Here is a 17,645-nt window from a genome sequence, read left to right on the forward strand (position 1 = left end):
TCAATTCAATATTCCGGTGTTTATTACGATGTTTTATGAATCGACAATAATTTCAAAGTTTGTTTTCGCAGAATCAAGTCTAGCTACGATTTGATCTCTTATCGATTTTCCTATAGTTTCGAATCATCCTATCTAGAGTATCCTAGTAGGGTTTCAAGATGACAGATAATTCAGAAAAATATTCAGAAGAGTTCAGAGTAATACTTACAGGCTTGAGCCGGAGATTCGGAATGCCACTTTCTAAAGATCTAAATTTTGAAAATCGAGTTTTTCGCATTTCTTTATAAAATTTTTATTTTCAAAGATCTAAATTTTGTCAACCCATTCCACAGCCGAGTTGTTGTAACCTAGGCTCTGATACCATTAAATGTAGCACCCCAAACCCGGCCCAGAAGTTATGGCCGGATCCGGCATGGCACATCAAAACGTAAAAAAAAAAATTCCATTTTAAGTCCAGAAAATCGTACTTGATGTTCAAAAGATTAATTCATTAAGGGTTAAAATGAAAGGAAGTCATGCACCGTGTAGGAAACCGAAAAGAGGTGGTGAGTCCATCGGACTGCTTAAGTACCAAGCTCTCTTCGGATCCAATCCTAGACATGCATACCGCCATTGCCACACCTTAACGTCATGGATATTTCTAGGAAACCGATTTGATTAAGTCATTTTTAGGAAAAGTGATTAATTTTGGAAAATACTTTCATTGCGGAAGCTTTGCTTGTTGTCGTGTTATTTTGAAATCAACTGTTGTTTTTGAAAACGCGCCCTAAAGCTATCCAATTTCAACAGTTAAAATAAATATTATCTATCTTAATAAAACATATAAAAACCATCAAAAATAAATAAGCGGCCTTATTATATTTAAAAGCCCAAAACCTCAAACTTAATTAAAAGGATGTCCAGTTCACGAGAAGAAAATCAAACTTTCAGCGGGTGGCCACTCCGAATTCCCTCACACTCCAAGCCTCACTGTGGTTGGGGATTTCTGCGTGGATGAAAATAAAAGGGTGAGTTTGGGAAACTCAGTGTAAGGAAAACCCATTCAAAGTCCAAGTCACTCAAGCCCATTGGGCCTAAGCCCATTCGGTAATAGTGGTATTGGGCGAGCCCTTTTCAGACATAATAAACCGGGCCTTAGCCCTTATTCAGATAACAATATGGCCCATAGGCCCATTTCAAAATACATGCAACATCAATAACATATGCAAGCCCATTTGGGTAACAGTGATCTTGGGCCAAAGCCCTTTTGAGACATAATAAACGGGCCTTAGCCCTTATTCAAATAACAAGATGGCCCATAGGCCCATTTCAAAATACATGCAACATCAAGAAACATATGCAAGCCCATTTGGGAGACTACTCAACCCACCAACCACTACACTCCACCCGTACCAACCATACACTCCATGTGGGAATAGCTCAACCCACCCAAATTTAACACTCCACAGCTTGTACTTGCTCGCTCGATTATCATAGAATTGAGGCAAAGCCTCCAAGACGTGGACAAGCCACTTTCAAGATTTCCTCCGTCAATATCCCATCCCATGCATCGATAATAACAACATGGCATGCAAGAAATAACAACATCAAACATGCATTTAGGTCAATTTAACCCTAGGGGTATTTGGTAATTTATCTACTAGGGGTAAAGCGTAAATTTTCCACTTTTAAAGGTATTTCAAGAATTTATCTATTTTAGGTTTTTTCATGCATATTCCTACTTTTCACGTACTAACGTAATCACGCATCGAGGGTTCTTACCGAATTGGGCCGTTGGCCCATCATTCCAATTTTGGCCCATTAAGCCCAAAAATATCAAGGGCACAGAAATCATACACTTTGCAGTCCAAATTTTGCAGCTTACCAAAAATATTAATCGATTTACCTCACGAGCATTCGCACACTCGCAAATCTACAAAATACTGATTTTTTGCGTTTCGGCTTTTCGGCTTTTGCCGATCTAGACTAAGAAAGAGGGTGTTAGTTACACACCTGTTTGCGACGATATGCTGACGAGATCCACACACGAACCGCCTACAATTGGATTACTAACACATTAATCTAACTATTCAAATACAAACTACGTATTAACCCCTTATAATATTCGGCCAACCACACCTACAGATCATAATAAGCTTATAAGAAAACAATTAGCAACTCATTAACAAATTTTTGTCAATGTTTACCACATAATCATAATTTCACTACAAGCTGTCTTCCTGAGCAACAGTCACTAAATCATTTATAAATGGAGCTACGAAACTCCAAATCAAGTTCCGTTAATTTTCCTTGAAAATAGACTCATATATCTTCTATCCATAAAATTTTCAGAATTTTTGGTTTAGCCAATCAATATCAGATTTTTCTCAAAGTTTCCCATGTTTCACTGTTTGACTAATCTGACCACTCTTCATTACGAATCAAATTTCTCATTGTACAGAATTCAAAATATGTTCTTGTTTATTTCATTAGAAACTAGACTCAATAAGATTTAATTACATAATTTATTCAGCTTCTAATTCTTCTCCCACAATTTATGGTGATTTTCCAAAGTCACGTTACTGCTGCTGTCCCAAGCAGATTTATTACCAAATCACTCTTTCACACATACCTTGCATGCATGTTATTTAAACATGTATATCACCAATCAATCATCACATATCTATGATTTTACTTAAGTATAATCTCCATTTCATCATTTTAAAGCACAACATGTTAGCCGATTTTTCCCTTTAGCATCTAAGGCACATGCATGCTCATTTGTTTGGCTCAACTTCACCTATCTTCCATTTTTCATCAAAAGAACATGAAACAACAACCATTTCCTTCATTTTAATTCATGACTAAATGCTCACAACACAACTAAAAATCAAAATATACTTCAAGAGTTAAGGTAGAATCAAGAAGAACTCATGAACCTCAAAATAGAAGCAAGGTACCAAGAACTTACCTTCAATTTTCCTCCTCCTAATGACCGAATACTCAAGAGCTTTCTCCTCTCCTTTCTCTTCTCTAACTTTCAGCTATGATGAACAAAGATGGACAAAACTTTGTTCTTTTCACCCCTTTTCTTTTAATAAAACTTCATATTTCATCCATTTAATTTTTAATACAAAAGACATGAAATTCTTATCATGAAACATTTACCTAACCCATTATCATGAAACATTTACCTAACCCATTATCATGGAACATTTACCTAACCTATTATCATGGAACATTTACCTAAACTATTATCATGAAACATTTACCTAACCTATTATCAATTTGTATCAATTTGTACCATAAATTATGGATATCAAGTGTACATTTTGTCTACAACAACATGATGGCTAGCCACTTCATGTAAAATGGGAGGTTTGTCATGCAAATCCTCCTATTTTGCACTCCTATTTATTTGGCCACTTCAATTTAGCCTATAGCATTTTCAAACATTTTCACATAGGTCCTATTTCATAATTTCACCCCATTTTTCTTATGGAACAAAATTAACTAAAATTGCGGGTTCTATCTTAAGCTTGGGCTTTCTAGAGGCCCACTAACATAATTAAACCTATGCCAACATTCACGGGATTCCCGAAAATTGGGGCGTTACAAATGAATTTTATCATTATAAATAGAAAACATTTATTTTATCTAGTACTGAAACAAACAAATATTATTCCAATATTTAATAGTACAAAATTAGTTGAAGGCTCCACAAAAGTTAATATATTTGGCCACAAAAGTTACCTTCAATTTTCCTCCTCCTAATAACCGAATACTCAAGAGCTTTCTCCTCTCCTTTCTCTTCTCTAACTTTCAGCTATGATGAACAAAGATGGACAAAACTTTGTTCTTTTCACCCCTTTTTCTTTTAATAAAACTTCATATTTCATCCATTTAATTTTTTAATACAAAAGACATGAAATTCTTATCATGAAACATTTACCTAACCCATTATCATGAAACATTTACCTAACCCATTATCATGGAACATTTACCTAACCTATTATCATGGAACATTTACCTAAACTATTATCATGAAACATTTACCTAACCTATTATCAATTTGTATCAATTTGTACCATAAATTATGGATATCAAGTGTACATTTTGTCTACAACAACATGATGGCTAGCCACTTCATGTAAAATGGGAGGTTTGTCATGCAAATCCTCCTATTTTGCACTCCTATTTATTTGGCCACTTCAATTTAGCCTATAGCATTTTCAAACATTTTCACATAGGTCCTATTTCATAATTTCACCCCATTTTTCTTATGGAACAAAAATTAACTAAAATTGCCGGGTTCTATCTTAAGCTTGGGCTTTCTAGAGGCCCACTAACATAATTAAACCTATGCCAACATTCACAGGATTCCCGAAAATTGGGGCGTTACAAATGAATTTTATCATTATAAATAGAAAACATTTATTTTATCTAGTACTGAAACAAACAAATATTATTCCAATATTTAATAGTACAAAATTAGTTGAAGGCTCCACAAAAGTTAATATATAATATCTAAAAAGCACAAAATTTGTGATGGTTAATGCATTATTTTTAAAAGATATTTGTGATGGATCTCATATTGAGATTGTGAATGAGGAAAATATTGTATTTCATATGAATAAAAAAGAAGGAATTGGTATATTTATTTTATAATATTTGTGATCTTCTTTGTCATCATCCCTATTAAAGGAGTCAAAACAAAATATTTGAATGTGAAAAATCTACTTGAGAGTAATAAAATATGATAATTCTATCTAAAGCTCATTATGGTTAGATGCACCTGAAGTTGCAAAAAACTTTTTTTTAGATATTTGAAGATTTTGGCATATTCCCTGAAGTGAATATTGCATATAACTATTTGGAAATTATATTTATTTTGTTGACTTAGTGACATTATAGTATTCACATTGATTTAGATATTTCCAATAGTAAATGTCACAATAGCACTTATATGTGGATATAAAGTAAAAGGAATGATAGTAAAATTATTAATTTGTTACAATTTAGTATAATTGAAACACATGTTAAAGTAAACCAGAAGTTTACTAATACAAATGCATTTACTATTTGGCATGACTAGTTAGACCATCCTGGATCATATATGATGCGAAAATTAATCAAGAATACATATGGACATTCATTAAAGAACTAGAAAATTCTTTAATTTAAAAGAATTCTTATATGTTGCTTATTCTTAATGAAAATTGATTATTAGAAACTCACTAGCTAAAGTTGGGATTTAATGTCTTACATTTCTGAAACGAATATGGGCCCATTCATCCACTATATAGATGGTTTTGATATTATATGATTGTGGTAGATACATCTACAAAATAATCACATATGTGTTATCAATTTGCAGCCTATCGTTTGCAAGATTGCTTGTTTAAATAATTAATTTCAGATCATGCAATTAAGACAATTCATCTTACTAATACTGATAAGTTTATATCTCAATCTTTTATTGATTGAGTTTGAAGAACTTTTGTAAAAGTTTTCACATAATAGTTTAGAGAAATTATTGATTAAACACTTCTGATTAATGCCTAAACCATTACTTATGATAACTAAACTTTCTATTTCAACATAAGATTATGTTGATTTACGTATTGTACGCATCAAGCTAATAAGTTATAAATACTCCCTATTACAATTGGTTTTTGATCAAGAGATAAATATTTCTCATCTTTGAATTTTTGTATGTGTGTATATATTCCAATTGCTCCACCACAACGCACAAAGATGAGTGAATCTTCAACGAAAGTTAGAATATATATTAATTATAAGTTTTTTTTATATTATTAGATATTTTGAATGTATTGGAGATTCAATTATGACATGATTTGTGAGTACAATTTTGATTCGATAGTTTTCCCGACATTAGAGGGAGAAAAATAATAACTTGTAATGAGTTAGGGGGTGAGTAATTTGAACCAGAAGTTCAATAAGGATAACTCATTACAAGTTAATTGTTAGATATATTGACAAACTTAATGGGAATAACTAATTGTTATATACCATCTAATATTTTAATTTGAATCAAAGTCTCAATAGGACAATCAGTTAGACTAAATAATAGATTGATCGGTTCCAAAGATAAAAATTCTTCTAAATGATCATATATTGGAGGTGGGTGCTCCAGAAGAGACCCAAGACATAACTAATAAGTAAAATTCCAGAAGAGATTCAGGTACTTGAAACTAAAGATTAAAATAGTAAAAATAAGATATCTCGATAAGTTACGCCAATTCGAGAATAATAAGTAAAACTTCAGAAGAGATTTAGGTACTTGAAACTAAAGATTAAAAAGTGAAAATAAGATATCTCGATAAGTTATGTCAATTCGAGAAAATATGGAACCGAATAATAAAAGTGATTGACAATGATTTTGCATGCAATATTATTATTGAAATAATAAAATAAAAGGAAGATCTTGAATAAATCTATTGAGAAATATATATATGAAATAAATTAATCAAAATAGAAAGACGCAACTCGAGTACAACTAAATTTGTGGAATTTTTAGACCAGTAGTTTAAATATCTAAAGGTATAAAGCCAGTGAGGATGCAAATGAAGTAGTTTTGCAAAAAAAAGGAATAAAAATATGAAGTTTTTCACTAAGTACTTGTATTGATTATGAAAAGATATAATATTCTTTTGTTGTAGATGCAATAACCTTTAGACATATTATTTTGACAATTCATAAACGATTTAACTTATGCCTAATGGTGGTTGTTACAACCTTTATAAATCGTCATGTAGTAAAGTTTATATTAAAATCCTTGAAAGATTTAGAATGCTAGAAGCATATTGAAATTCTCGTGAAATTATACATTTATATGAATTGAAATAATTGAACATATATGGTAAATTTGACTTAGTCAATAGTAGTTGAAAAAGGATTATAAAATGATCCAAAATATCTATTTGTATTTTTATAGAAGAATCACGATTAAAGTTTGTTATGATAATTGTTGAATCTACTAAAGAGATCAAAATATATTTCCCCAAATTTCCCCCACTCATGACTTTTAAAAGAATGATAATATAAATGCTTAGCAAATACATTCAAATAGTCATTTGAAAAACTAGTATTCAAGATTGAATATGTAGAATATGATAAAATATGTGATGTTTTCATGAAGGGGAGTAAATACGCATTGTACTTTGGAACACCTCTAACCCTAAACCGTCACCGAAACAGGGTTACGAAGCATTACCAGACTTTTCAAAACAATTACAAAATATTAAACAAATAATTAGCATACATTTCATAATTAAATCATAATTTCTCTTTTTGGGTCCTCGAAGCCTAAAACTCGTATTAGAAGCCAACTGGGACCAATTCCAGTACTCTAGAAATTTTTCATATTTGATTCTCAAATAAATTCAAATCTGTCACATTCAATCCAATTCAAGTTTGTACCAAATTATGCCATATTCATAAGTTTATCATCTTATATTCATAGATGTTGTAGTTAACCATTCAAAGTCATATATTATTACCTAATTTACAACCATTACTCAAGATGACCAACACAAACATCCTAGGTACATGCCATTAACAAAGAAAAGTACTTCATCACAATGAGTTCGGGATTGGCTTTGGATGCTGGACCAGAACTTTTGTCTTCAACTAACCTGCACATGGAAACAAACCGTACGATGAGTATATATATATATACTCAGTGGTATTACTATAATTCAAATTTATAAATAATATAGCAAAATATGCATATTCAATTTATATTTATAATCTTTCAATAATCAATTTATACATTAAACCAATCTATTTCAATAATAATCACTATTTTCAAACTATTTTATTTTTACATTCTTATTTCAATATTTCATTCCATTTATATATAAAATTATTCAATATCAATTCTAATTATCAATTCGTAACATTACAATAAAATTATGCATAATCAATTTATATCTTGAATCTTTCAATAATCAAATTAAATATTTAAGCCAACATGTTTCAATAATAATAACTAATTTATAAGATTGTATTCAATTAAACTCATACACTATTTCTTGATTTCTAATTCATTCCATTTTAACTTCTCGTTTTGATAACTCAATTCATTTCTTATACAGAATCATTCGGTTTATCAATTTATTCAAAACCAATTCTAATGTCCAATTCATTCATTTACCCTGTTAACAAGACTCGGATCTTGGCGGATACACGGATCCAACCAAACACACCAAAATGGCACCTAGTGCCTCATCGGATAGTTCGAAGCAATATTTGACACCTAGTGTCTCATCGGCGAAGCCGAAAAAAGTTGGTACCCAGTACCTCATCAAATCTATCCGAAGTAATAATATGACACCAGTGTCTCATTGACTCAAGTTCGAAGTATCCCTGAAATGGACAAAAATGGGCATGCATGGATAAAATTTGAAAGTTTAATAAAAAAAGGGCATTTTAGTCATTTGGTTAATAAAATAATAAAAGGGAAAAATCAAGAAAAACTTGCTCATCTTCTCCATTCCATAGCCAAAACTCTAAAGCTCTCCATAGCTAGGTTTTTTCAACTTTTCAAGCTTGATTGTAAGTGTTCCCTAGCCCCGTTTTTTTATGTTCTTTGCGTTTTTGAAGTCCTTGAAGCATGATCTATCCATTTCTAGCCATATTTTGAGCTAGGGTTTATGTATGAAATTTGAGCCATGTGTGACATGTTTGTAGTTTGATGTTTTAGGGAAGTTTGATGTGTGTTTAACATCTTTTACTAAGTGATTTTTGATAGAAATGCATGGAAAGGACTTTTTTGTAAAAAGGTATAAAAATGAGTAGTAAAATATGAAATAAAGGAAAATATGAGCTAATATGAGCATGTAATAGGTTCGGCTAGGCTTGGGTAACAAAGAAAATAAACATATTTCATTTTACGAGCCTAGGGACTAATTTGTAAATATGTAAAAGTTTAGGGGCAAAATTATAATTTTGTGTAAATATAGTTTTTGGGCTGATCTGAATAATGTGATGATTAAATAATCTGAATTTGCTATTATAGATCAAGAAAAATGGAGTCTAGACCTAGACGGGAAAAGAACAAGATTTTGGACTAAATCGAATTAATTGTCCATATTTTGTACCGAGGTAAGTTCATGTGTAAGTAATGAAATGTTGTATCATGTTTTAATGCTTAATTAATGTATGAATTTCTATGTTTAATTGTTACAATGAGTGTATGAATGATACTATGGTCAATGAGAATGACACTGTGAACGAGTTCGACAAAGATGAGACGTCTAGAAAATCTCGTTTGAACCTTAGGAATAGTTTAGGATACAAGTGACATGTCACTAGGAAATATGTGATTATGAGCTCATGAGATTATGTGTATATGTGGTTATGTGAATCCGGGTGCTAGTCTTGTACGTTCTACCGGTGGCTTGGGAACCTAACATGTGTTGCGGGTACTTGTCAGCTTGTGTGAGCAGCTCGAGTAGTTACGTCCTGACGGTCAGCTTGTGTGAGTAGGCCTGTGATTAGCTCAAGAGCGAGTAATGTGTGATTGTGATATGTGGTAGCATGTGGCTACGTTTGAAGCATTATGTGCAAGTCTTCTATGTATCTGATAGTATTCTGAGTGTTCAACGGGTAAACCTGTAAGTTATTCGACTAATAAGTCGATGATGAGGAAATGTGATAATAGGTTACGAGTTGGTACAAGTATGTATGAAAAACCTATATGAATGAGCTCGATGTGTGACGAACTTATGGTAAGACTGGAATTGTGTAAGTTAAGCCTATGAATTTATGATAACACATAAGTAAACTATGTTATGTCATTGGTATTTATTTATATGATTATGTTGCTATTTATTTACATTTGAACTTACTAAGCTTTATGCTTACTCCCTTATCTTTTCCATTTTCTTATAGTATCGCCAAGCTAGCTCGAGGATCGAAGGACGTTGGAGGCTCGATCACACTATCAACTGGATATTTGGGTATAGTTAGTCTCAACATTTTGAGTATGGCATGTATAGAGACTTGGTCTTTTTGTTATGTGTCATATTGATTAGCCAAATGTGTTGGCTTATGGTAATATTTGATTTATTTTGTATATGGCCATGTGATATGGTTCATATTGATTATTTGGGTTGTAACCCTAACTATTGGTCCATGCATGCAAATGTGCTTAGGCTTTAACGTAGTTATGGTTGCTTATGTTAACGAGTGTGATGGATGACATGTATGCTTGGTGTATAAAATATGAATTTGTAATGACCCAAAATTCACGGGCACCGGAAAAGTGAGTTATAGGGCTTCCGCCTTAGTGAAATAAGTTCGAAAATACTTATTAGAAATATTTATGAATTTAGTAGCGTGTCTAATTAGGTTTTAATTAAGTGAATTTAGCTTAATTTAAAGAAATTAGTAAAAAGAACTAAATTGAATAAGGGTAAAAGTTTAATTCTAAAGCAATAGAAAATAAAAAGGATTAAAAAGGAATTAAACCATTTACAAAAGATTAGGCGCCATATGCATTAAAAAATCTAAGATTTTATTATTATTATTATTAATTATTAGTATGGTTTTATATTATTATTATTATTATTACTATTAATTTTAAGTTAAAGATATTTATTAATTAAATAATTAATTTATGAAATTTTGTTTGACAAATAAATTGAATAATGACAATTGTAATAAAAATATTGGTACATTTATAATAAATAGATACATGTACACTTGTAATAAAATAATTAAGTTACTTAATATTAAAGTAAAAGATATTTGTTAATTAAAAATTAAATTATTAAATACTTGTGTGAAAAAATAAAATAAAATAAATGGTGACAAATGTATGGTATTGATGGTGTACACTTGTGTGAATATAATTAAATGCTTAATAGATATTTAAAATAAATATATTATAATATATATTAATTAAATAAATAAAGTAAATAAAAGAATAAAAGAATGAAATAAAAAGAAACAAACAGAATAAGAAACAGAGAGCATTCGAAAAACAGGGGAAGAAAAGGGCAAGAAAAAGAAAAGGGGAAAATTGGATTTTGAAGCTTCAAACTTGTTTGGTAAGCTAAATTTAGTCATTTTCTCTTAAATTTGATGTTTTAGAAGTCTTAAAACAAGGTTTTGATGAAATTAATTTGATAGTTTGAAAGTTTAAAAGCTTTTAAACAAAGTTCATGTTGAAGAAAAAGAAGAATTAGGGATTTAATTGAATGAATTTTAAGTTAGAAATTGAAAAAGGGATTAAATTGTAAAAGAAGCTATAAGTTTTGTGTTTTAGGAAATTAAATTGAAAGAAAATTTAAATTAGGGTTTTAAAATGAACATTAAATTGTTAGGGTAAACATGGAAGGAAATTGAGTAGAAATGAAGTATAAATCAAATAAAACAAATAAAAGAGTTAATTAGGATTAAATGAGAATTAGGGAATAAATTGAATAAAAATTCAATTAATTATTAAATTAATGCTGTAATTAATAATTTATATTATTATTATTATTATTATTATTATTATTATTTTGTAGCTAACAAGGAAAACGAGGCATCGGCATCCAAAGGAAAAGAAAAGATCGTTGAGGAGTAAACTCGTGTTTCGGGTTTGTATTACTATAACTCAAACTATTTATTAAATGTATATTGAATTTACAGTTATGGAATAATTAAGGTAAGGTAAGTATTATATTTGAATTTAAATATGAGTATATGTGGAAATTAATTTATATATGAATTAAAATAATAGATGTTTGAATTGATTGTGAATTGAAAATTTGTGTGTAAATGAAATCGAAATTGGAAAAATAAAATAATACCCCATTAACTTGTCGGACTAGATTTGATACAAATGGCATGCCATTGGATTTGTGATGTGACGAGGAGATTTGTAGTTCGGCCGAGAAGAGATTTCTGTTATTATATACTTCGGTTTATCCGAAGAGGCATTAAATGCCTTATTGGTGTGTTATGGAGGATTTATAATATTCCGGGTGTGTTTGGGTTGGACATTCTGGTGTGTTTGGGTGGAATCCGCGTATCTGTCAGAATCCGAGCCTTGTTAATAGGGTAAATAATTGAAATGAAATTTTGAAAATAAGATTATTTGTTTTGGCACTATTGAAAAGTATGAGAAAGAATGTATGAACTAAATTATGAATTGAGTTGGTATGAGAAAAATGAATTATGAATTTAAGATTTATGAAGTAAAATAATTATATATAAAATTAGTTTAAATAATTATAAAATTTATGGTTGATGTTTGTAATTTATTAATGTTAAATAGTCTTAATTTATAGTAATACCACTGAGTATGAAATACTTAGCGTACGGTTGTTTCCGTGCGCAGGTCTTTAGAGTTTCGGATCCAGTCTAGCATCCAAAACAAACCCGACTCCAACAAAAAGATTTTGGTGATGTATTTCTTCCTTTGGTTAAGTGGCATGTACTAGGTAGTTGCATATAAATTATATGTATACATTAAGTTAAATGATTTTGGTTGTATATAAATGATTATAATGTTTTGGATTATGAATATGATATAAAGTTATGAAATGGTAGATTTGGTATTAAATAATTGAAATGAAATAAATATTATTAATTATACATATATACTAACATGTTATATTGTTTAAACTAAGGTATTAAATTATTATTTGATATAAATTGGATGTAATTGAGTATACTTAATCATTGGTTGGAGTATTGATATTGGTTTGTTTTGAGTTTAAAGTTTGCGGGGGTTTTATGTAAAATAAGCGTAAATGTCATTTAAATTTAAAAAAATACAAAAAAAAATTAAAAAATTTAAAACAAGTTCCGTTTCACTTTTAAATTTATGTTTTGGCTTCGAGCGTCTATTATTAGGACTTAACTATCATATTATACTATGAATATTATTATTTATTTGTGAATTATTTTGTAAGTTGTCTGATTTGCCTAGTAATGCCTCGTAACCCTATTCCGGCGACGGTTTGGGGTTAAGGGGATGTTACAGAATTAATGTGCATGACATTAAAGGTGATGCAAGTGTGTAAATTAAAAATAGGTTAGTAGAGATGATAGACAAATATGAAATTGGTGTGAAATGTTATGTGAAAACTTGATGGTTTGGATAGGTGATATGTTGATGTTACAAAGTTATGGATTAATCAAGTTTATGAGAATTTGAGTAAGTAAATATACTATGTTGCATGCCATAAAAAATGTATGAGTGAATGAGCATCTAAGGGTGACAAATGGCTTGGAAAATAGCCTCAAAGTTAGCCACACGGTAGACACACGAGTGTGTGTCTAGGCCATGTGTGACACACAGTCCGCCCTATGGGTGTGTGATCCGGCCGTGTGTCCCCTGCATCCTAATTAATGCAAATAGAATGCCCAGTAGACATGTGTAGTCGTGTGGAGGACAAGGCCTCAGGATATGGGCGTGTGCCCAGGCCGTGTGAAGTCTGCACTTAATTTCGAGAACTTAATTTGCTACACGGCTTAAGTACACGGGCGTGTGACTTGGCCGTATAACCTTATTTTGTTGATGACGTCATAGTCAGAGAGTTACAAGGCTGAGGACAAGGGCGTGTGTGACCACACGGCCTACTCATACGGGCGTGTGACTCCCCAAAAAAAGAAAATTTTCTAAGTTTTCTAAAGTTCTTGGTTTAGTCCCGAACCGCTCCCAACGTATGTTTTGGGCCTCGTAGGCCTTTATAAGGGACAATTTACATGTGACTGAAAAGTTTTAATTTTGGATGAAATTTTATGGTTCGGCATTGTATGTTAGTTTAGGTTTAAGTCCAGTAATGCCTCGAACCCTGTCCTGGCGTCGGATACGGGTAAGGGGTGTTACAATACATTTGTCAACTTTTTGGTTTATTTATAATATAATAATATAATATAATTAATATAATTTACAATATAATAAAATAATAAAATACTTTATAATTAAATAATATATTTATATATATTTAAAACATAAAAATCTAAGATTTTTATCAGGCATATGCGGCCTCAACTTTAAAAAAAAGGCATAATTGCCTATTTGTTCCTTTTAACTTTTCTTTAATCTATAATTAAGCTTTCACCCCTATTGCAATTTAGTCTTTTTTCCTAATTACTCCTAATTCAAGCAAATTTATTTAACTAAAACCTAATTAACTACACAACTAACTTTATAATTAAATAATATATTTATATATATTTAAAACATAAAAATCTAAGATTTTTATCAGGCATATGCGGCCTCAACTTTAAAAAAAAGGCATAATTACCACTGAAAATCGGGCTGTTACATACTCTTTTTCCCTTAACCGAGGTTTTGTCCCATTAGGTTTTTCTAGTAAGGTTTTAGTGAGGCAGCATATTATGCATATTATAGATTGTGTACTTTTTTTCCTTCATTATGTTTTTATCCCATATGGTTTTTCCTAATAAGGTTTTAACAAGGCACATTATCTATCAATGGACATCCAAGGGGGAGTGTTATGAATATCTTATTAAGTGGATGTCCATCATGATCAAGATAAAGTTTTAATGTACTTTAAATTCTAATAGTTATTAGAATTAGACCTCTACTTCTTTTATACTTCTTATGCCTATAAATAGAGACTCTAATAAAGCATTGTAATCATCCCATTTGATAAATAAAGTACATTCTCTATTACTTTCATGTTTTCTTTGTTTTTACTCTCTCAATCTCTCTTTATTTTATAACATTTATATATATTTGTTGAACATTTTAATATTCTTATGAAATTTTAATTTTTTAAAATTTTTAAAAATTGAGTTATTTAAGTATTTAAAAATTTTAGAATTATATATTGTTATATTTTTCTAATTTTTAATATATTTATCATTTTATATTCACCTCTTGGATCTTGGGCTGTCATTGTAAAATAGACTTCATTTTTCTAATTTCTAAACCGTGTGGAGCATACTGATTTGATTTCTAATTACACACCACGGGACACACAGCCGTGTAACCTGACCGTGCTTCACACACGGCTGAGACACATGCCCGTGTGGACAAAAATAAGCTATTCACCAAGCCATCTTGCCACCCAAATTTGCATACACTTATACCAAACCAAATAACACATAATATGGCATACATAGGCATTCAACCAACCTCAAACAAGCATAAATCATACCATTTCAATACCAACATATACAAGGCACACAAATACCACAATATGCTATTCAATTTCATACTAAACCTCACTTTCACAAATCATCAATGTGGACACTTCCAATTATGCATAATTTTGCCTAAACTCATAAGCATACCAATTCTCAAATATCAACCATTTACCACAATCATTTGCATAACAATTATCAACACAAGACAAAGGCCATTTGCATATATATATATATATATATATATATATATACACAACCAAATCAACCAAAATAAGCCAACTCTCATGGCTATATACAAAACCAAACATTAAACATTTACAAGCCAATCCAAATGGCTAAATTCATTACTAACATATACCAAAATGACCAAAGCTCTTATACATGCCATATATCCCCAAAACATAGATTCAAAAGTACCAAAGTGATAGCTTGACAGTATGATGAAGTCTCCGACGATTCCCGAATCCGAGCTAGCTTTGATTTCACTATAAAACACGGTAAAATAAATAATGTAAGCTATAAAGCTTAGTAAGTACATATAAAAGTATAACTCAACTTACCATATATGCCCAATTTAAGTAATTTAAACATAACATATCTCATAATGATTCACCAACTTACCACATTTTCATTCACCAAGTTAATTATGACTTTCATAAACTTTCTCATTTCAATGCTTATACGGTTCATGTAAATACCTGTACCATATCATATCAAATTCATATTCAACTACATCTCTGATATACCTGTTGAACCATTTGGAATACTATCGGATACACGGGAATCTCGCACCCTAAGTGCCACATATATAGTCGAAGCTATCTCGATTTCATATCACATATAATGCTCACTCTCGAGCTATCAACGAGTCTGCTCACACAAGTTGACAAGTATCCGCAACACATGTCGGATAACTCAACCACCGGTAGGACATACGGACCAGCACCCAAATCACATAATCCCTAATGACATGTCATTTGTATCCTAATCTATTCCTACGGTTCAACCGGGATTTCTCATTTGCTGAATTGTCGTCAAACATATTCGCAATGTTGTATACACAATATATTCAAAATTAAAGCATTTAAAACACAATTATAATAATGCTTATTAACATATGAACTTACTTTGATTGTAAAAACAGCGAAATAAGTCGATTAGTTCGATACTTTGTTTTTCCCCCGATCTAAATTTGAATTTTGCTTTTCTTGATCTAAATGTAATCCAAATTAACTTATTTAATTATCATTCTATTCAATTCAGTGCAAAATAAATAGTAAGGCAACTTTACATTTTGCTCCAAATATTTCAACATTTTTACAATTTAGTCCTTATCTTATAAAAATACAAATTCATGTAATTCAACCTATACCCATGCTAGCCAAATTTCAATTAAGTCCCTAGAAGCCTATATTTTTCATTTATTTCACAATTTAACCATAAAATTTTAAGATTTCTCAATTAAATCTCTAAATGATAAATTTTGTCAAAAATCACTTTACAAATGTTGTTTATCTAACAGCAAGCATACATTTTCTATCATCAAACATCAAAATACACCTATATTCATCAATGGAAAACCCTAAACCTTTAAAAATTTTGCAAAATAGTCCATGGGCTAGCTAGATTAAGTTGCAACGATCTCAAAAGCATAGAAATCATTAAAAACGGGACAAAAATCACTCACCAATTGCACAAACAAGCTTGGCCGAATGAAAAGGGTGAAAATGGCTTCTTTTTCCCTAAAAATAGATTGAATAAGATGGTAATGAAACAAATTTTTGTTTTGTTTTATTTAATTAACCTTAAATTACCAAATACCAAAATTAACATTAGAATTTATTATAAATTTCAAAATTACCAAGCCATTATCATCCACTATCCTATTAATGGACTATTTACCACATAAGGACCTCTACTTTAAGGTTCTATAGCTATTACGCACCTTTAATGTAACACCCTGAATTTTGGGCCTAGAAGTTTTGGGTTTTGAGTGTAGGGATAGTGGGAAGGTTACATACATAAGTTAAGTTGTGCAGTTTAGTGGCAGAGTGGGCTTGCTGGTCTAGTGGTTGTGAGTGTGTTGGTTTGTCTCAAGGTTTTGAGTTCGAGTCCCTGTTGGGCGTTTTAGAAAATATTTTAGTTATTTCTGATTTCAGTTAAAATAATTATTTTATTTATTTGTCTTTAGTGTTATTATTAATTATTTTATTTTTATTTGTTTTTACTTGGCACATTATTTTTTTTTGTTCTTTTTGTTCTTGGTTTTTGTTCTCATGTTCTTCTTTTTGCTTTTTGGAATCAGTGGTGTTGTGGGGTCGAAGGACCTTGATTTTCTGCTCCTTTGTCGTCTTCTTCGTCATCAAAATAGGTGTAAGACTCAACTTTGACTAATCTACTTATCTTTTTTTTTTTACAAGTGTTGTTTTGGCTTTTCATGAGAATGCTTTGATTCTCTAGTTTCAGAGCTTTGAAGGCTAAAATGGAGTGCGATACTTTATTTTCTGATGTGGTTTCGATAGTAC

At 30.7% G+C, this 17,645-nt stretch overlaps 1 long non-coding RNA gene across 1 annotated transcript; it reads left to right on the forward strand.

Annotated features, from left to right (window-relative positions):
- The first annotated feature begins 10,923 nt into the window (after positions 1–10,923).
- Positions 10,924–12,562, forward strand: LOC128284172 (uncharacterized). Its single transcript, XR_008274522.1, has 3 exons — positions 10,924–11,057; positions 11,520–11,591; positions 12,335–12,562. It is a non-coding gene; the product is annotated as an uncharacterized LOC128284172 (long non-coding RNA).
- Positions 12,563–17,645: the final 5,083 nt, after the last annotated feature.

The sequence above is a fragment of the Gossypium arboreum genome, chromosome 2 (assembly GCF_025698485.1).
Source record: "Gossypium arboreum isolate Shixiya-1 chromosome 2, ASM2569848v2, whole genome shotgun sequence".
NCBI lineage: Eukaryota > Viridiplantae > Streptophyta > Magnoliopsida > Malvales > Malvaceae > Gossypium > Gossypium arboreum.